The 16,424-nt window shown below is 43.7% G+C and overlaps 4 non-coding genes across 4 annotated transcripts; 2 read left to right on the forward strand and 2 right to left on the reverse strand.

Moving 5' to 3' along the window:
- Positions 1-205: 205 nt before the first annotated feature.
- LOC140286035 (U5 spliceosomal RNA) lies at positions 206-319 on the forward strand. Its single transcript, XR_011910944.1, has one exon. It is a non-coding gene; the product is annotated as a U5 spliceosomal RNA (small nuclear RNA).
- A 308-nt stretch (positions 320-627) lies between these two features.
- LOC140286006 (U2 spliceosomal RNA) lies at positions 628-811 on the forward strand. Its single transcript, XR_011910928.1, has one exon. It is a non-coding gene; the product is annotated as a U2 spliceosomal RNA (small nuclear RNA).
- Positions 812-5,299: 4,488 nt separating this feature from the next.
- LOC140286012 (U2 spliceosomal RNA) lies at positions 5,300-5,483 on the reverse strand. The gene has a single exon (XR_011910933.1). It is a non-coding gene; the product is annotated as a U2 spliceosomal RNA (small nuclear RNA).
- Positions 5,484-5,791: 308 nt separating this feature from the next.
- Positions 5,792-5,905, reverse strand: LOC140286036 (U5 spliceosomal RNA). The gene has a single exon (XR_011910945.1). It is a non-coding gene; the product is annotated as a U5 spliceosomal RNA (small nuclear RNA).
- Positions 5,906-16,424: the final 10,519 nt, after the last annotated feature.

Raw genomic sequence — 16,424 nt, forward strand, 5'->3', positions numbered from 1 at the left:
GTGGGCTAACCGGGAGAATTGCTTGAAAGAAACGCGACACCGAATGAGCGGTCAGAACAAAGCCTCAATACGGTGTTCCCGTGGTGTTTTTGTTGCTGCCTTGTCGATTGCAGAGGGGCAAGCGTTTCAACCAAGCAACGCTCACCATGGGGAAGGTGGCTATGGCAACTAGCCTGATGCCCTGCTCCCGCAGTGACGGATAATCGTACTCTGGTTTCTCTTCATAACATACAAGTCTTTCGCCTTTTACTAAAGACTTTCGTGGAGAGCAGCACTAATGAGTTGTTTCTATTTTTGGCAGGCTTTACCTTTGCGGGTGAAGCCCTTTCTGTCTGTGCAAAAGAAATCTTGTTACTGTGCAGAGTGACTTCTCTGAGTAGAGTCGCCTTACTTGTTGCGATTGTGCCGATGTTCGAAGCTGGAGTGCAAAGTTGTTGCTTGAATGGTGCTTGCTGGAGCATGCGGGAGTGCAAAGTTATACCATTTAAAAGGGCTGAAGAGTGCTCAGTGCAGCGGGTGGGCGGAGGTGCAACGTGACACTCTGGCCACCTATGGCCATAAAAAGAACACTGCTACAAGTGCGCATTGTGCCAGCAAGGGCCCTCGGACCTGAAACAGTGGACAGTTATCGCTTCTCGGCCTTTTGGCTAAGATCAAGTGTAGTATCTGTTCTTATCAGTTTAATATGTCCTCTATACGAGGACTACATATTAAATGGATTTTTAAGAATAGGAGTTGAAAAAGAAGCTTGCTCCGTTCACTCCAAGCATCGACCCAGTACTGCAGTGCCGCTGGGAACGGTGCGCTCTTCTCTGCTCTTGTGAAAAAGCAAACAGCGGTGCAGGATGGAAGTTTCAGGGAGCCCAAGATGAAACTTTCTTTTAGTCTGCTGAGAAAAGAGAGTGAATGCGAAGTAGACTTTAACACAGCTCTGGGAGCGAGCCGAGTGTGGGCTAACCGGGAGAATTGCTTGAAAGAAACGCCATACCAAATGAGCGGTCAGAACAAAGCCTCAATACGGTGTTCCCGTTGTGTTTTTGTTGCTGCCGCTGTTTTCTTTTTCACAAGAGCGCACCTGTTGAGGGGGGGGCCTGGGGGGGCCTGGGTGATGGTGGGTCTCAGGCCCGGGCTGCTGCGACTGGTGTGACCGGGTGGTTTGTTTGTTTGTTTTTTGTTGTTGTTTGTTTGTTTTTTGTAGAGGTCCTCCGGAGTGGGTTTAGTGGGGTGGGGCGGGATGGGTACCTTCTGGGGGTACAGTAGCTCCCAGAATATGGTCGCTGCAGGCCCCGAGCCTGGTGGACATCAGGCCCTCCTGTCCTGTGTTGGCTCCCTTTTAAAAAGTACAGACCTTAGAACAGGTCTAGTCCCTGGCTTTCGGCAGAACTGTCTTCTTTACTTTTTTTTTTTTTCCCCTTATCGTGTTCAGCATTATGGCAGCAGAATTGTAGTCTGAATACCTTTGATGCCAAACAGATTTGCTTTGCCAAGGGAAGTTTTATAAATGTAAAGCTCCCCTTGATGCCCATTTATTTATTTCTGTTTACAATATATGACATGTAATAGAACTGAACCGGACCGGGGGACAAGGAAAGAAGAAGAGGAAAGAAGAGAAAAACAGAACATACATCGCATACAACACAGCTGTGGATATAGATGACCTGAGACGACATGATAATACATCAACTGCTTAGCGACCATGCTACTGGACTAATGAATGTGGTTGTGTGTGTGTGAGAACATGCAACACCCATGGCACAGGACCTACATGATAACCTTGCTTAGTTATGAGTGTATAAGCATACAGGGCCACAATCCACAGCCCCCCCAAGCAATCAGAAGCAGGCAGAGAGGGCCACAAGACCCGGGCCACCAGCAGCCCCCACAGAGCACAGAACCCAGGAAGCCCACCGCAGGGGCAACCACGCATCAACCCAGAAGACTGCAGAGGAAGCCCCCGGAAAGAGCCCCCATAAGCATAGGGCAGAGGCCCTCCGGGAGCCAGGGGCAACAGCCCACCGACGTCGCCAGGCCCCAGCCGCCCAGACATGGGCCGTGCACTGGATCCGGGCCCCAGGAGCCCGAGCGCCCCCAAACCCCCCGGCAGAGGCCCCACCCAATACCCAGGAGGGCCAAGCGCCCCAGACAGCCACACAGTGGGTCAGCGCCTGCCCCAGCACCCCTGGCCAAGTGCCCTGGGAGTCAAGACGTGCCCACAGGTGGGTGAAGTCGCGAGCAGCGGAGAGAGGCCACGCCGCCCCCCCCATCGGGAGAAGCACAGACAGGCCAGGCGACAGCAAGTCCAAGATCCAGGCCCAATCATTACCACACACACTTTCATGTCCCATACATCCACACGTCCTCCCTCCCTCGACTCCGCTGGGGTGTAGTGCAGCGGGCACACCAGGGGGCCAGCAGCCCCCCAGCCACCACAGACCCCAAACCAGCAGAACAATTAATTAATCCTCCTGGCCCCTCCCGCCCCGAGCAGCAACCAGGAAGCAGGGGTGTGCGAAGAAGACCCCTCCCCTCACCCTTCTGGCTCTTCAATATTTTCTAATAGTGAGCAATTAAAATTGAGGGGCAGCCAAACTTGTAGAACTGGGAGCGTGGCCCTCTGGGAAGCCTACATACCCAAAGAGCCCCGCCCACCAGATGCCACTCAGTGTAACCACCCCCCAAGACCTAATGTGTGTGTGTGAGTGTGTTTGATAAGTAGTAATGTCTAAGGTGTAATTAAAACAGGGGTGGGAACTGCAGAGTGCAACTACTGCAGAGTCCACTACACCCCACCGAACACACACGCCCCCAAAACCCTTCATGTGTGAGTGTGTGCTGTGTACAGGAGCCAGAAGGGAGAGGGGTATGGGGATATACACTGGGGGCAGCCAGGGACTGGCTGCAATAGGCATCCCCGCTACCAGGGAGCCAACACAGGACAGGAGGGCCTGATGTCCACCAGGCTCGGGGCTTGCAGCGACCATATTCTGGGAGTTACTGTACCCCCAGAAGGTACCCATCCCGCCCCACCCCACTCAACCCAACCCCACTCCGGAGGACCTCTACAAAAAACAAACAAACAACAACAAAAAACAAACAAACAAACCACCCGGTCACACCAGTCGCAGCAGCCCAGGCCTGAGACCCACCATCACCCAGGCCCCCCCAGAACCCCCCTCAACAGGTGCGCTCTTGTGAAAAAGCAAACAGCGGCAGCAACAAAAACACAACGGGAACACTGTATTGAGGCTTTGTTCTGACCGCTCATTTGGTATGGCGTTTCTTTCAAGCAATTCTCCCGGTTAGCCCGCACTCGGCTCGCTCCCAGAGCCGTGTTAAAGTCTACTTTGCATTCACTCTCTTTTCTCAGCAGACTCTTGGGATTTTATCAATAAAATGAATTCCTTCACTCAAACTATGTTAAAACTGCTTTGTCCTTCATATTTACCATGTCTTGAAAGATTTAAACAAAAAAAAACAACGTTGTACTTTGCAGTAAAAGAAATAGCAAATCTAAAGTTTCAGGAATCCGAGAATAAGCTTACTTTCATGAGTTCTTCACGATTTCGGATTTTGCTATAAAATGAATTCCTTCACTCAAACTAAATTAAAACTGCTAAACCGCTAATCTGTTACATGTAAGGCAGATGTCAAATTCACCGAATTAGGATTATTCGGTATTCGGCCAATCGAGCTGTAGCAGCTTCGGTAAAAGAGTATAAGTTGAAGAGTTTGTGAATAAAGGTGTGCGCACACATAGTGAGCTGTAGGAAAATAGGCAGGGAGCAATGCCGGCTGGGGTATATGTTCTTGTATGTTGTCTGACTGTTTGATTTGAATGTGTTGTGTAAGTGTCCTGTTGAATGTTACATGTTTGGGCTTTGACACTTCACTGTGGTTGTTAACTGTGTGGTGTGTCCTGAAATGTTATATGTTTGGGCTGTGTGACATGCTTAATGCTTGTCAGTAGCTACCCACTTATTCATATATAGCAACTGACAACGTAAGAAGTCCGGACATACTTTGATAGAGTAGTTGTAGAAGTATCCTTATTGATAATAGATAAACTAATTCATAGTGATAGAACAGTAGATGAACAGGTGCCTGCACATGTCTCACGAAAATAAAATGGATGTATGATTGCTGACGGCAGAGCAATACTGCCAAACTTATGAGTTCTTGTGGCAAACTTGATTCAGTGTCTTGACGTGTATACGCTGTTTCGCTGACTTGATTGTCACAAGAAACAAAGTGTGTTTGATAAGATCCGACCATTTTATTACGGGAGGATCAGTATGTATGGATTCTGATGTGACTGATAAACCCATTCGTATCTTAAGCACAATCTAATACGTGAGACAACGCCCTGGCACACGATAAAAAAAAAAGAGAGAGCGGTTTTGTGTCCCCACAGTCCATAATGTAGAAAAGAGAGAAAAAAGCCTTTCTGATTTGGTGTGTGTGCTCATAGTGCAGAGTGTAGAGAAAAGAAAGCCGTTTTGGTGTCACGGGTGTTGTGACTTACACACACACATTTCTAAATTGAGAAAGGAAATTATTTTAGAGGAAGCACTAAAGTTTAGATCCCACATTTGTTGATAGGCATTCATTTATTTCTTCACTTCTGATAAAAATGATAAGACTGACCTAAAGAATTGGAGGCCCATCACACTTTTAAACTTTGACTGTAAACTTTTTAGCAAGGTTTTAACGACACGGATGTCCTCTGTTTTAGAGGAGGTAATTCACCCAGACCAGGCTTGTGCCATCTCAGAGAGACAACTCACCGACAGCCTCGTACTGATTCGAGACATCATTGATTACGCTAGAGACAGAAACACCCGGCTTGTCATCTTAAATTTAGACTTTGAAAAAGCTTTTGATCGGGTCTCGCATCAATATCTCTTTCAGGTGTTGCAGCCATCGAATAGGGCCCGATTGTTCCTACTTGGTGAGATTTGCTTGGTTGAGACGCTTGCTCCCCCCCCTTGCTCCTCGGCTGACCAAGTAGGAACAATCGGGCCCTATTCGATGGCTGCCTTGTCTTTTACTCTGTGCAAAAGACAAGGCAGCCACAAACACCACGGGAACACCGTATTGAGGCTTTGTTCTGACCACTCATTCGGTGTCGCGTTTCTTTCAAGCAATTCTCCCGGTTAGCCCACACTCGGCTCGCTCCCAGAGCTGTGTTATAGTCTACTTCGCATTCACTCTCTTTTCTCAGCAGATTAAAAGAAAGTTTCATCTTGGGCTCCCTGAAACTTCCATCCTGCACCGCTGTTTGCTTTTTCACAAGAGCAGAGAAGAGCGCACCGTTCCCAGCGGCACTGCAGTACTAGGTCGATGCTTGGAGTGAACGGAGCAAGCTTCTTTTTCAACTCCTATTCTTAAAAATCCATTTAATATGTAGTCCTCGTATAGAGGACATATTAAACTGATAAGAACAGATACTACACTTGATCTTAGCCAAAAGGCCGAGAAGCGATAACTGTCCACTGTTTCAGGTCTGAGGGCCCTTGCTGGCACAATGCGCACTTGTAGCAGTGTTCTTTTTATGGCCATAGGTGGCCAGAGTGTCACGTTGCACCTCCGCCCACCCGCTGAACTGAGCACTCTTCAGCCCTTTTAAATGGTATAACTTTGCACTCCCGCATGCTCCAGCAAGCACCATTCAAGCAACAACTTTGCACTCCAGCTTCGAACATCGGCACAATCGCAACAAGTAAGGCGACTCTACTCAGAGAAGTCACTCTGCACAGTAACAAGATTTCTTTTGCACAGACAGAAAGGGCTTCACCCGCAAAGGTAAAGCCTGCCAAAAATAGAAACAACTCATTAGTGCTGCTCTCCACGAAAGTCTTTAGTAAAAGGCGAAAGACTTGTATGTTATGAAGAGAAACCAGAGTACGATTATCCGTCACTGCGGGAGCAGGGCATCAGGCTAGTTGCCATAGCCACCTTCCCCATGGTGAGCGTTGCTTGGTTGAAACGCTTGCCCCTGTGCAATCGACAAGGCAGCAACAAAAACACCACGGGAACACCGTATTGAGGCTTTGTTCTGACCGCTCATTCGGTGTCGCGTTTCTTTCAAGCAATTCTCCCGGTTAGCCCACACTCGGCTCGCTCCCAGAGCCGTGTTAAAGTCTACTTCGCATTCACTCTCTTTTCTCAGCAGACTCTTGGGATTTTATCTATAAAATGAATTCCTTCACTCAAACTATGTTAAAACTGCTTTGTCCTTCATATTTACCATGTCTAGAAAGATTTAAACAAAAAAAAAACAACGTTGTACTTTGCAGTAAAAGAAAGAGCAAATCTAAAGTTTCAGGAATCCGAGAATAAGCTTACTTTCATGAGTTCTTCACGATTTCGGATTTTGCTATAAAATGAATTCCTTCACTCAAACTAAATTAAAACTGCTAAACCGCTAATCTGTTACATGTAAGGCAGATGTCAAATTCACCGAAATAGGATCTAAGGGTATTCGGCCAATCGAGCTGTAGCAGCTTTGGTAAAAGAGTATAAGTTGAAGAGTTTGTGAATAAAGGTGTGCGCACACATAGTGAGCTGTAGGAAAATAGGCAGGGAGCAATGCCGGCTGGGGTATATGTTCTTGTATGTTGTCTGACTGTTTGATTTGAATGTGTTGTGTAAGTGTCCTGTTGAATGTTACATGTTTGGGCTTTGACACTTCACTGTGGTTGTTAACTGTGTGGTGTGTCCTGAAATGTTATATGTTTGGGCTGTGTGACATGCTTAATGCTTGTCAGTAGCTACCCACTTATTCATATATAGCAACTGACAACATAAGAAGTCTGGACATACTTTGATAGTAGTTGTAGAAGTATCCTTATTGATAATAGATAAACTAATTCATAGTGATAGAACAGTAGATGAACAGGTGCCTGCACATGTCTCACGAAAATAAAATGGGTGTATGATTGCTGACGGCAGAGCAATACTGCCAAACTTATGAGTTCTTGTGGCAAACTTGATTCAGTGTCTTGACGTGTATACGCTGTTTCGCTGACTTGATTGTCACAAGAAACAAAGTGTGTTTGATAAGATCCGACCATTTTATTAGGGGAGGATCAGTATGTATGGATTCTGATGTGACTGATAAACCCATTCGTATCGTAAGCATAATCTAATACGTGAGACAACGCCCTGGCACACAATCAAAAAAAAAAAGAGAGAGCGGTTTTGTGTCCCCACAGTCCATAATGTAGAAAAGAGAGAAAAAAGCCTTTCTGATTTGGTGTGTGTGCTCACAGTGCAGAGTGTAGAGAAAAGAGAGAAAAGAAAGCCGTTTTGGTGTCACGGGTGTTGTGACTTACACACACACATTTCTGAATTGAGAAAGGAAATTATTTTAGAGGAAGCACTAGAGTTTAGATCCCACATTTGTTGATAGGCATTCATTTATTTCTTCACTTCTGATGAAGTTTCAACAATAAACAACAAACTTTGTATTATGAGAAAGAACCAGACTCATTCTTCAGGAATCCGAAAATAAGCTCTATTTTACGAGTTATGCACGAATTCGGATTCTCCTATAAAACGAATTCCTTAACTCTAACCAAGTTAAGACTGCTTTGTACTTCATATTTATTCATGTCTAATCAAGTTTCAACGATAAACAACGTTGTACTTTCTAGAATGAGAAAGAACTTCTTCAGCAATAAGCATCTCTCGACATATGACGAAATACAGATTTTGCTATAAAATTAATTCCTTCTATCAGCTTGACTTAAAACTGTTTGTCCTCCTTATTTATCCACTTCAAATCAAGTTTCAACAATTAAAAAAATGTTGTAGTTTGAGAAAAAACAACTTCATCTTTAGCAATCAGTAGGGTAAGAAAGGGTAAGAAAAGGTGCAAATGCCAACCATACATCACTAAAAGGTGGAGCGGAAGTATTCGGCTGCAAGTAGGTGCGAATGCCTGACAATGTATGATCAAAAGAGGGAGCGGAGGTTTTCGGCTGCAAGGTCTGAATGTCCAACCATAATTTGTAAAAACCGGGGAAGAAAAGGCTCGAAAGCCCGACTATACACCATCAAAAGCGGGAGCGGAGGTGTTCGGCTGCAAGTAGGTGTGAATGTTCGACCATAATTTGTAAAAAGCGGGTAAGAAAAGGTTCGAATGCCCGACTATATATTAACCAAAGCAGGAGGAGAAGTCTTCGGATAAGAGTGGGTGAGAATTTACAACCATAATCTATAAAATGCGGTGAAAAAAAAGGTGTGAATACCCCATAGAACACTAAAAGGTAGAGCGGAAGTGTTCGGCTGCAAGAAGGTGTGAATGTCTGACCATAGTTTGTAAAAAGCGGGTAAGAAAAGGTTCGAATGCCCGAACATACACCATCAAAGGAGGGAGCGGAGGTGTTCCGCTGTAAGAAGGTGTGAATGTCCGACCATAGTTGGCAAAAAGCAGGTAAGAAAAGGTTAAAATACCCGATTGTACACAATCAATAGCGGGAGCAGAGTTGTTCCGCTACTAAAAGGTGTGAAAGTCCGACCATGGTTTGTAAAAAGCGGGTAAGAAAAGGTGTGAATGCCCGACAATGTATGATCAAAAGAGGGAGAGGAGGTTTTCGGCTGAAACAAGGTCTGAATGTCCATCCATATTTTGTAAAAATCTAGGAAGAAAAGGCTCGAAAGCCCGACTATACACCATCAACAGCTGGAGCGGAGGTGTTCAGCTGCAAGAAGGTCTGAATGTCCATCAATAATTGCTAGAAAACATGGACGAGAATTTTCGAATATCAAACCGCACATGATCATAAGCGGGAGAGGAGGTGTTCAAATGCAAGAAGGTGTGAATGTCCACCCATAATTACTGCAAAATGGGTAAGAAAAGGTACGAATGCCCAACCACACATGATCCTAACAGGGAGCGGAGGTGTTTGGCTGCGACAAGGTGTGTATGTCCACCCATAATTAATGAAAAGCGGGCAACAAGTAGGTTTGAATACCCATCATCAAAAGCAGGAGTGGATGTGTTCGGCTACAAGAAGGTGTGAACGTCCGACCAAAGTTTGTAAAAAGCAGTGAAGAAAAGTTTCGAATATCCAACCAAACATAATCAAAAGCGGGAGCAGAGCTGTTCGACTGCAAGTAGGTGTGAATGTCAGATCATAATTTGCAAAAACCTGATGAGAAAGGGTGAGAATGCCCGGCTATACACCATCAAATGCGGGAGCGGAAGTGTTCGGCTGTGAGTAGGTGTGAATGTCAAACCATAATTGCTGAAAAATGTGTTAGAAAAGACTAGAATGCCGGACCATACATCATCAAAAGCGGGAAAAGTGGTGTTCGGCTGCAAGTAGGTGTGAATATACAGCCATAATTACTCACAAACCGGTAAGAAAAGGTAGTATTGCCAGACCATACATTATCAAAACAGGGAGCGGAGGTGGTTCAGCTGCAAGGTGTGAATGTCTGACTAAAGTTTATAAAAAGCGGGTAAGACAAGGTGCGAATGCCTGACAATGTATGATCAAATGAGGGAGCGGAGGTTTTCGGCTGCAAGGTCTGAATGTACAACCATAATTTGTAAAAACCGGGGAAGAAAAGGCTCGAAAGCCCGACTATACACCATCAAAAGCGGGAGCGGAGGTGTTCGGCTGCAAGTAGGTGTGAATGTTCGACCATAATTTGTAAAAAGCGGGTAAGAAAAGGTTTGAATGCTCGACTATATATTAACAAAAGCAGGAGGAGAGGTCTTCGGATAAGAGTGGGTGAGAATTTCCAACCATAATCAATAAAATGCGGTGAAAAAAAAGGTGTGAATACCCCATAGAACACTAAAAGGTGGAGCAGAAGTGTTCGGCTGCAAGAAGGTGTGACTGTTCGACTATATTTGGTGAAAAGCAGGTTAAGCAAGGTCTGAATGCCCAACCTTACATCATCAAAAACGAGATCAGAGGTGTTTGGCTGCAAGAAGGCAATAGTTTGCCAAAAGCGGGTAAGCTGCGAATGACCGACTAAATATCAACAAAAGTGGGGGCGGAGGTCTTCGGATGCAAGTGGGTGTGAATATTCCACCATACAAGTATGGTGGAGAGGAAGCTGTGAATGGCCGACCATAGTAAAAAGCGGGTGAGAAAAGGTGCGAATGTCCAATCATACATGATCAAAACAGGGAGCGGAGGTGTTTGGCTGCGACAAGGTGTGTATGTCCACCCATAATTAATGAAAAGCGGGCAACAAGTAGGTTTGAATACCCATCATCAAAAGCAGGAGTGGATGTGTTCGGCTACAAGAAGGTTTGAATGTCTGACCATAGTTTGTAAAAAGCGGGTAAGAAAAGGTTCGAGTGCCCGAACATACACCATCAAAAGAGGGAGCGGAGGTGTTCCGCTGTAAGACGGTGTGAATGTCCAACAATAGTTGGTAAAAAGCGGGTAAGAAAAGGTTAAAATACCCGACTGTACACAATCAATAGCGGGAGCAGAGTTGTTCCGCTACAAGAAGGTGTGAAAGTCCGACCATGGTTTGTAAAAAGCGGGTAAGAAAAGGTGCGAATGCCCGACAATGTATGATCAAAAGAGGGAGTGGAGGTTTTCGGCTGCAAGAAGGTCTGAATGTCCAACCATAATTTGTAAAAACCGGGGAAGAAAAGGCTCGAAAGCCCGACTATACACCATCAAAAGTGGGAGCGGAGGTGTTCAACTTCAAGACGGTCTGAATGTCCATCAATAATTGCTAGAAAACATGAAAGAAAATTTTCAAATATCAAACTGCACATGATCATAAGCAGGAGAGGAGGTGTTCAGCTGCAAGAAGGTGTGAATGTCTACCCATAATTACTGAAAAATGGGTAAGAAAAGGTGCGAATGCCTAACCATACATCATCAAAAGAGGGAGCGGAGGTGTTCCGCTGTAAGACGGTGTGAATGTCCGACCATAGATGGTAAAAAGCGGGTAAGAAAAGGTTAAATTACTCGACTGTATACCATCAAAAGAGGGAGCGGAGTTGTTCAGCTAAGAGAAGGTGTGAAAGTCCGACCTTGGTTTGTAAAAAGCGGGTAAGAAAAGGTTCGTATGCCCGAATATACACCATCAAAAGCGGAAGCGGAGGTGTTCGGCTGCAAGATATTGTGAACGTCCGACCAAAGTTTGTAAAAAGCAGTTAAGAAAAGGTTCGAATATCTAACCAAACATAAGAATGAGTCTTTTCCGCTGTAGAATGCCCGACTATAGACCATCAAATGCGGGAGCGGAGGTGTTCGGCTCTGAGTAGGTGTGAATGTCCGACCATAATTGCTGAAGAATGTGTTAGAAAAGGTAAGAATGCTGGACCATACATCATCAAAAGCGGTAGAGGTGGTGTTCGGCTGCAAAAAGGTGTGACTGTTCGACTAAAGTTTGTAAAAAGTGGGTAAGACAAGGTGCGAATGTCTGACAATGTATGATCAAAAGCGGGAGCGGAGGTGTTCAGCTGCAAGAAGGTCTACATGTCCATCAATAATTGCTAGAAAACATGAAAGAAACTTTTCGAAAATCAAACCGCACATGATCATAAGTGGGATAGGAGGTGTTCAGCTGCAAGGTGTGAATGTCCACCCATAATTCCTGAAAAATGGGCAAAAAAAAGGTGTGAATGCCCAACCATACAGCATCAAAAGCAGGAGTGGAAGTGTTCGGCAACAAGAAGGTGTGAACGTCCAACCAAAATATGTAAAAAGAAGTTAAGAAAAGGTTCGAATATCCAACCAAACATAATCAAAAGCGGGAGCAGAGCTGTTCGACTGCAAGTAGGTGTGAATGTCAGATCATAATTTGCAAAAAGCTGATGAGAAAGGGTGAGAATGCCCGACTATACACCATCAAATGCGGGAGCGGAGTTGTTCGGCTGTGAGTAGGTGTGAATCTCCGACCATAATTGCTGAAAAATGTGTTAGAAAAGGTAAAAATGCCGGTCCATACATCATCAAAAGCGAGAGAGGTTGTGTTCGGCTGCAAGTAGGTGTGAATGTCCAGCCATAATTACTCACAAACGGGTAAGAAAAGGTAGTATTGCCAGACCATATATGATCAAAACAGGGAGCGGAGGTGGGTCAGCTGCAAGAAGGTTTGAATGTCAAACTAAAGTTCAAATATATTAACAAAAGCGGGAGGAGAGGTCTTCGGATGAAAGTGGTTGAAAATTTCCAACCATAATGTATAAAATGCGGTGAAAAAAAAGGTGTGATAGAACACTAAAAGGTGGAGCGGAAGTGTTCGGCTGCAAGAAGGTGTGAATGTCCGACTATATTTGGTGAAAAGCAGGTGAAGCAAGGTCTGAATGCCCAACCTTACATCATCAAAAGCGAGATCAGAGTTGTTTGGCTGCAAGAAGGCCATAGTTTGCCAAAAGCGGGTAAGGTGCGAATGTCCGACTAAATATCAACAAAATTTGGGGCGGAGGTTTTCGGATGCAAGTGGGTGTGAATATCCCACCATACAAGTATGGTGGAGAGGAAGCTGTGAATAGCCGACCATAGTTTGGAAAAAGCGGGTAAGAAAAGGTTTGAATGCCCGAACATACACCATCAAAAGAGGGAGCGGAGGTGTTCCGCTGTACGAAAGTGTGAATGTCCAACCATACTTGGTAAAAAGCGGGTAAGAAAAGGTTAAAATACCCGACTGTACACAATCAATAGCGGGAGCGGATGTGTTCGGCTACAAGAAGGTGTGACAGTCCGACCATGGTTTGTAAAAAGCGGGTAAGAAAAGGTGCGAATGTCCGACAATGTTTGATCAAAAGAGAGAGCGGAGGTTTTCGGATACACGAAGGTTTGTATGTCCTACCATAGTTTGTAAATAGCGGGTAAGAAAAGGTTCGAATGCCCGACTATACACCATAAAAAGCGGGAGCGGAGGTGTTCCGCTGTAAGACGGTGTGAATGTCCAACCATAGTTGGTAAAAAGCGGGTAAGAAAAGGTTAAAATACCCGACTGTACACAATCAATAGCGGGAGCGGAGTTGTTCGGCTACAAGAAGGTGTGAAAGTCCGACCATGGTTTGTAAAAAGCAGTTAAGAAAAGGTTCGAATATCCAACCAAACATAATCAAAAGCGGGAGCAGAGCTGTTCGACTGCAAGTAGGTGTGAATGTCCAGCCATAATTACTCACAAACGGGGGAAGAAAAGGTAGTATTGCCAGACCATACATGATCAAAACAGGGAGCGGAGGTTCAGCTGCAAGGTGTGAATGTCTGACTATAGTTTGTAAAAAGCGGGTAAGACAAGGTGCGAATGCCCAACAATGTATGATCAAAAGAGAGAGCGGAGGTGTTCGGCTGCAAGGTCTGAATGTTCAACCATAATTTGTAAAAACCGGGTAAGAAAAGGCTCGAAAGCCCGACTATACATCATCAAAAGCGGGAGCGGAGGTGTTCAGCTGCAAGAAGGTGTGAATGTTCGACTAAAGTTTGTAAAAAGCTGGTAAGACAAGGAGCGATGTCCCTTCATTGTATAATCAAAAGCGGGAGCGGAGGTGTCCAGCTGTGAGTAGGTGTGAATGTCCGACCATAATTGCTGAAAAATGTGTTAGAAAAGGTAAGAATACTGGACCATACATCATTAAAAGCGGGAGAGGTGGTGTTCGGCTGCAAGAAGGTGTGAAAGTCTGACAATGGTTTGTAAAAAGCGGGTAAAAAAAGGTTCGAATGCCCGAATATACATCATCAAAAGCGGAAGCGGAGGTGTTCGGATGCAAGAAGGTGTGAACGTCCGACCTAAGTTTGTAAAAAGCAGTGAAAAGTGAGAAAAAGCATTTCGTGAGTTCTGCATGATTTGGGATTTTGCTTATAAAATGCATTACTTCACTCAAACTATGTTAAAACTGATTTGTCCTTCATATTTACCATGTCTAGAAATATTTAAACAAAAAAACAACGTTGTACTTTGCAGTAAAAGAAAGAGCAAATCTAAAGTTTCAGGAATCCGAGTATAAGCCTGCTTTCATGAGTTCTGCACGATTTCGGATTTTGCTATAAAATGAATTGCTTTGCTCAAACCAAGTTAAAACTGCTTTGTCCTTCCATATTCATCAATGTCTAGATTGACTTCAACAAAGAAAAACATTGGACTTTGCAGTAGAAGAAGTTGAAATCCATCTACACATTGATAAATATGAAGGACAAAGCAGTTCCCTCTTGCCCATAAGAAAATAAGCTTATTCTCGGATTCCTGATCCTTCAGTGTTGCTCTTTCTTCTACTGCAAAATACAATGTTGTTCTTTGTTGAAGTCGATCTAGACATTGATAAATATGAATGAAAAAGCAGTTTTAACTTGGTTTAAGTGAATTAATTCATTTTATACATAAAATCCGAAATCGTGCAGAACTCATGAAAATAAGCTTATTCTCGGATTCCTAAAACTTTTGATTGGCTCTTTCTTTTACTGCAAAGTACAACGTTGTTTTTTTGTTTAAATCTATCGAGACATTGATAAATATGAAGGTAAAAGCCGTTTTAACATAGTTTGAGTGAAGGAATTGATTTTATAGATAAAATCCCAAATCATGCAGAACTCCTCAAAAGGGGCGTATGGCTTAATCACAAGTGTGGTTCTTTCTCATTCAGGGTAGTATGAGGAAGTTTATGCTTGAAATATATGTAGAAATGGGTACATATGAAGGACAAAGCAGTGTTAACTTAGTTTGAGTGAAGGAATTCATTTTATACATAAAATCCCAAATCATGCAGAACGTATGAAAAGAAGCTTATTCTCGGATTCCTGATCCTTCAGTTTTGCTCTTTCTTCTACTGCAAAATACAATGTTGTTCTTTGTTGAAGTCGATCTAGACATTGATACATATGAAGGAAAAAGCAGTTTTAACTTGGTTTAAGTGAATGAATTCATTTTATACATAAAATCCGAAATCGTGCAGAACTCATGAAAATAAGCTTATTCTCGGATTCCTAAAACTTTTGATTGGCTCTTTCTTTTATTGCAAAGTACAACGTGTTTTTTTGTTTAACTCTATCGAGACATTGATAAATATGAAGGTAAAAGCCGTTTTAACATAGTTTGAGTGAAGGAATTAATTTTATAGATAAAATCCCAAATCATGCAGAACTCCTCAAAAGGGAGGTATGGCTTAATCACAAGTGTGGCTCTTTCTCATTCAGGGTAATATGAGGAAGTTTATGCTTGAAATATATGTAGAAATGGGTACATATGAAGGACAAAGCAGTGTTAACTTAGTTTGCGTGAAGAAATTCATTTTATACATAAAATCCGAAATCGTGCAGAACTCATGAAAATAAGCTTATTCTCGGATTCCTAAAACTTTTGATTTGCACTTTCTTTTACTGCAAAGTACAACGTTGTTTTTTGTTGAAATCTATCTAGACATTGATAAATACCAGCCGAAACTCTGCTGCCACTTTTGATAATTTATGGTTGGGCATTCTTACCTTTTCTTACCCGCTTTTTACAAATTATGATCTTACATTCACACCTACTTGCAGTCGAACACCTTCTCATCCACTTATGATCATGTGCGGTTGGGCTTTCGCACCTTTTCTTACCCATTTTTCAGTAATTATGGGTGGATATTCAGACCTTCTTGCAGCTGAAAACCTCCGCACCTCTTTTGATCATACATTGTCGGGCATTCACACCTTGTCTTACCCGCTTTTTACAAACTTTAGTCGGACATTCAAACCTTCTTGCAGCTGAACCACCTCCGCTCCCTGTTTTGATCATATATGGTCTGGCAATAGTACCTTTTCTTACCCGTTTGTGAGTAATTATGGCTGGACATTCACACCTTCTTGCAGCCGAACACAACCTCTCCCGCTTTTGATGATATATGGTCCGGCATTCTTACCTTTTCTAACACATTTTTCAGTATTTGAACCTTCTCTTACCCGCTTTTTACAAACCATGGTTGGACTTTCATACCTTCTTGTAGCTGAACAACTCCACTCCTGCTTTTGATGATTTATGGTTGAACATTCGCATCTTTTCCTACCCATTTTTCAGTAATTATGGGTGGATATTCACATCTTCTTGCAGCTGAACACCTCCTCTCCCGCTAATGATCATGTAAGGTTTGATATTCGAAAATTTTCTTTCATGTTTTAAAGCAATTATTAATGGACATTCACACCTACTTGCAGCCGAACACCACCTCTCCCGCTTTTGATGATGTATGGACCGGCATTCTTACCTTTTCTAACACATTTTTCAGCAATTATGGTTGGAGAATCACACCTACTCACAGTCGAACAACTCCGCTACCGCATTTGATGGTGTATAGTCGGGATTTCTCACCCTTTCTCATCAGCTTTTTGCAAATTATTCTCTGACAGTCACACCTACTTGCAGTCGAACAGCTCTGCTCCCGCTTTTGATTATGTTTGGTTAGATATTCGAACCTTTTCTTAACTGCTTTTTTACAAACTTTGGTCGGACGTTCA

This window comes from Leuresthes tenuis, unplaced genomic scaffold (genome assembly GCF_036924035.1).
Source record: "Leuresthes tenuis unplaced genomic scaffold, fLeuTen1.0.hap1 SCAF_69, whole genome shotgun sequence".
Taxonomy (NCBI): domain Eukaryota; kingdom Metazoa; phylum Chordata; class Actinopteri; order Atheriniformes; family Atherinopsidae; genus Leuresthes; species Leuresthes tenuis.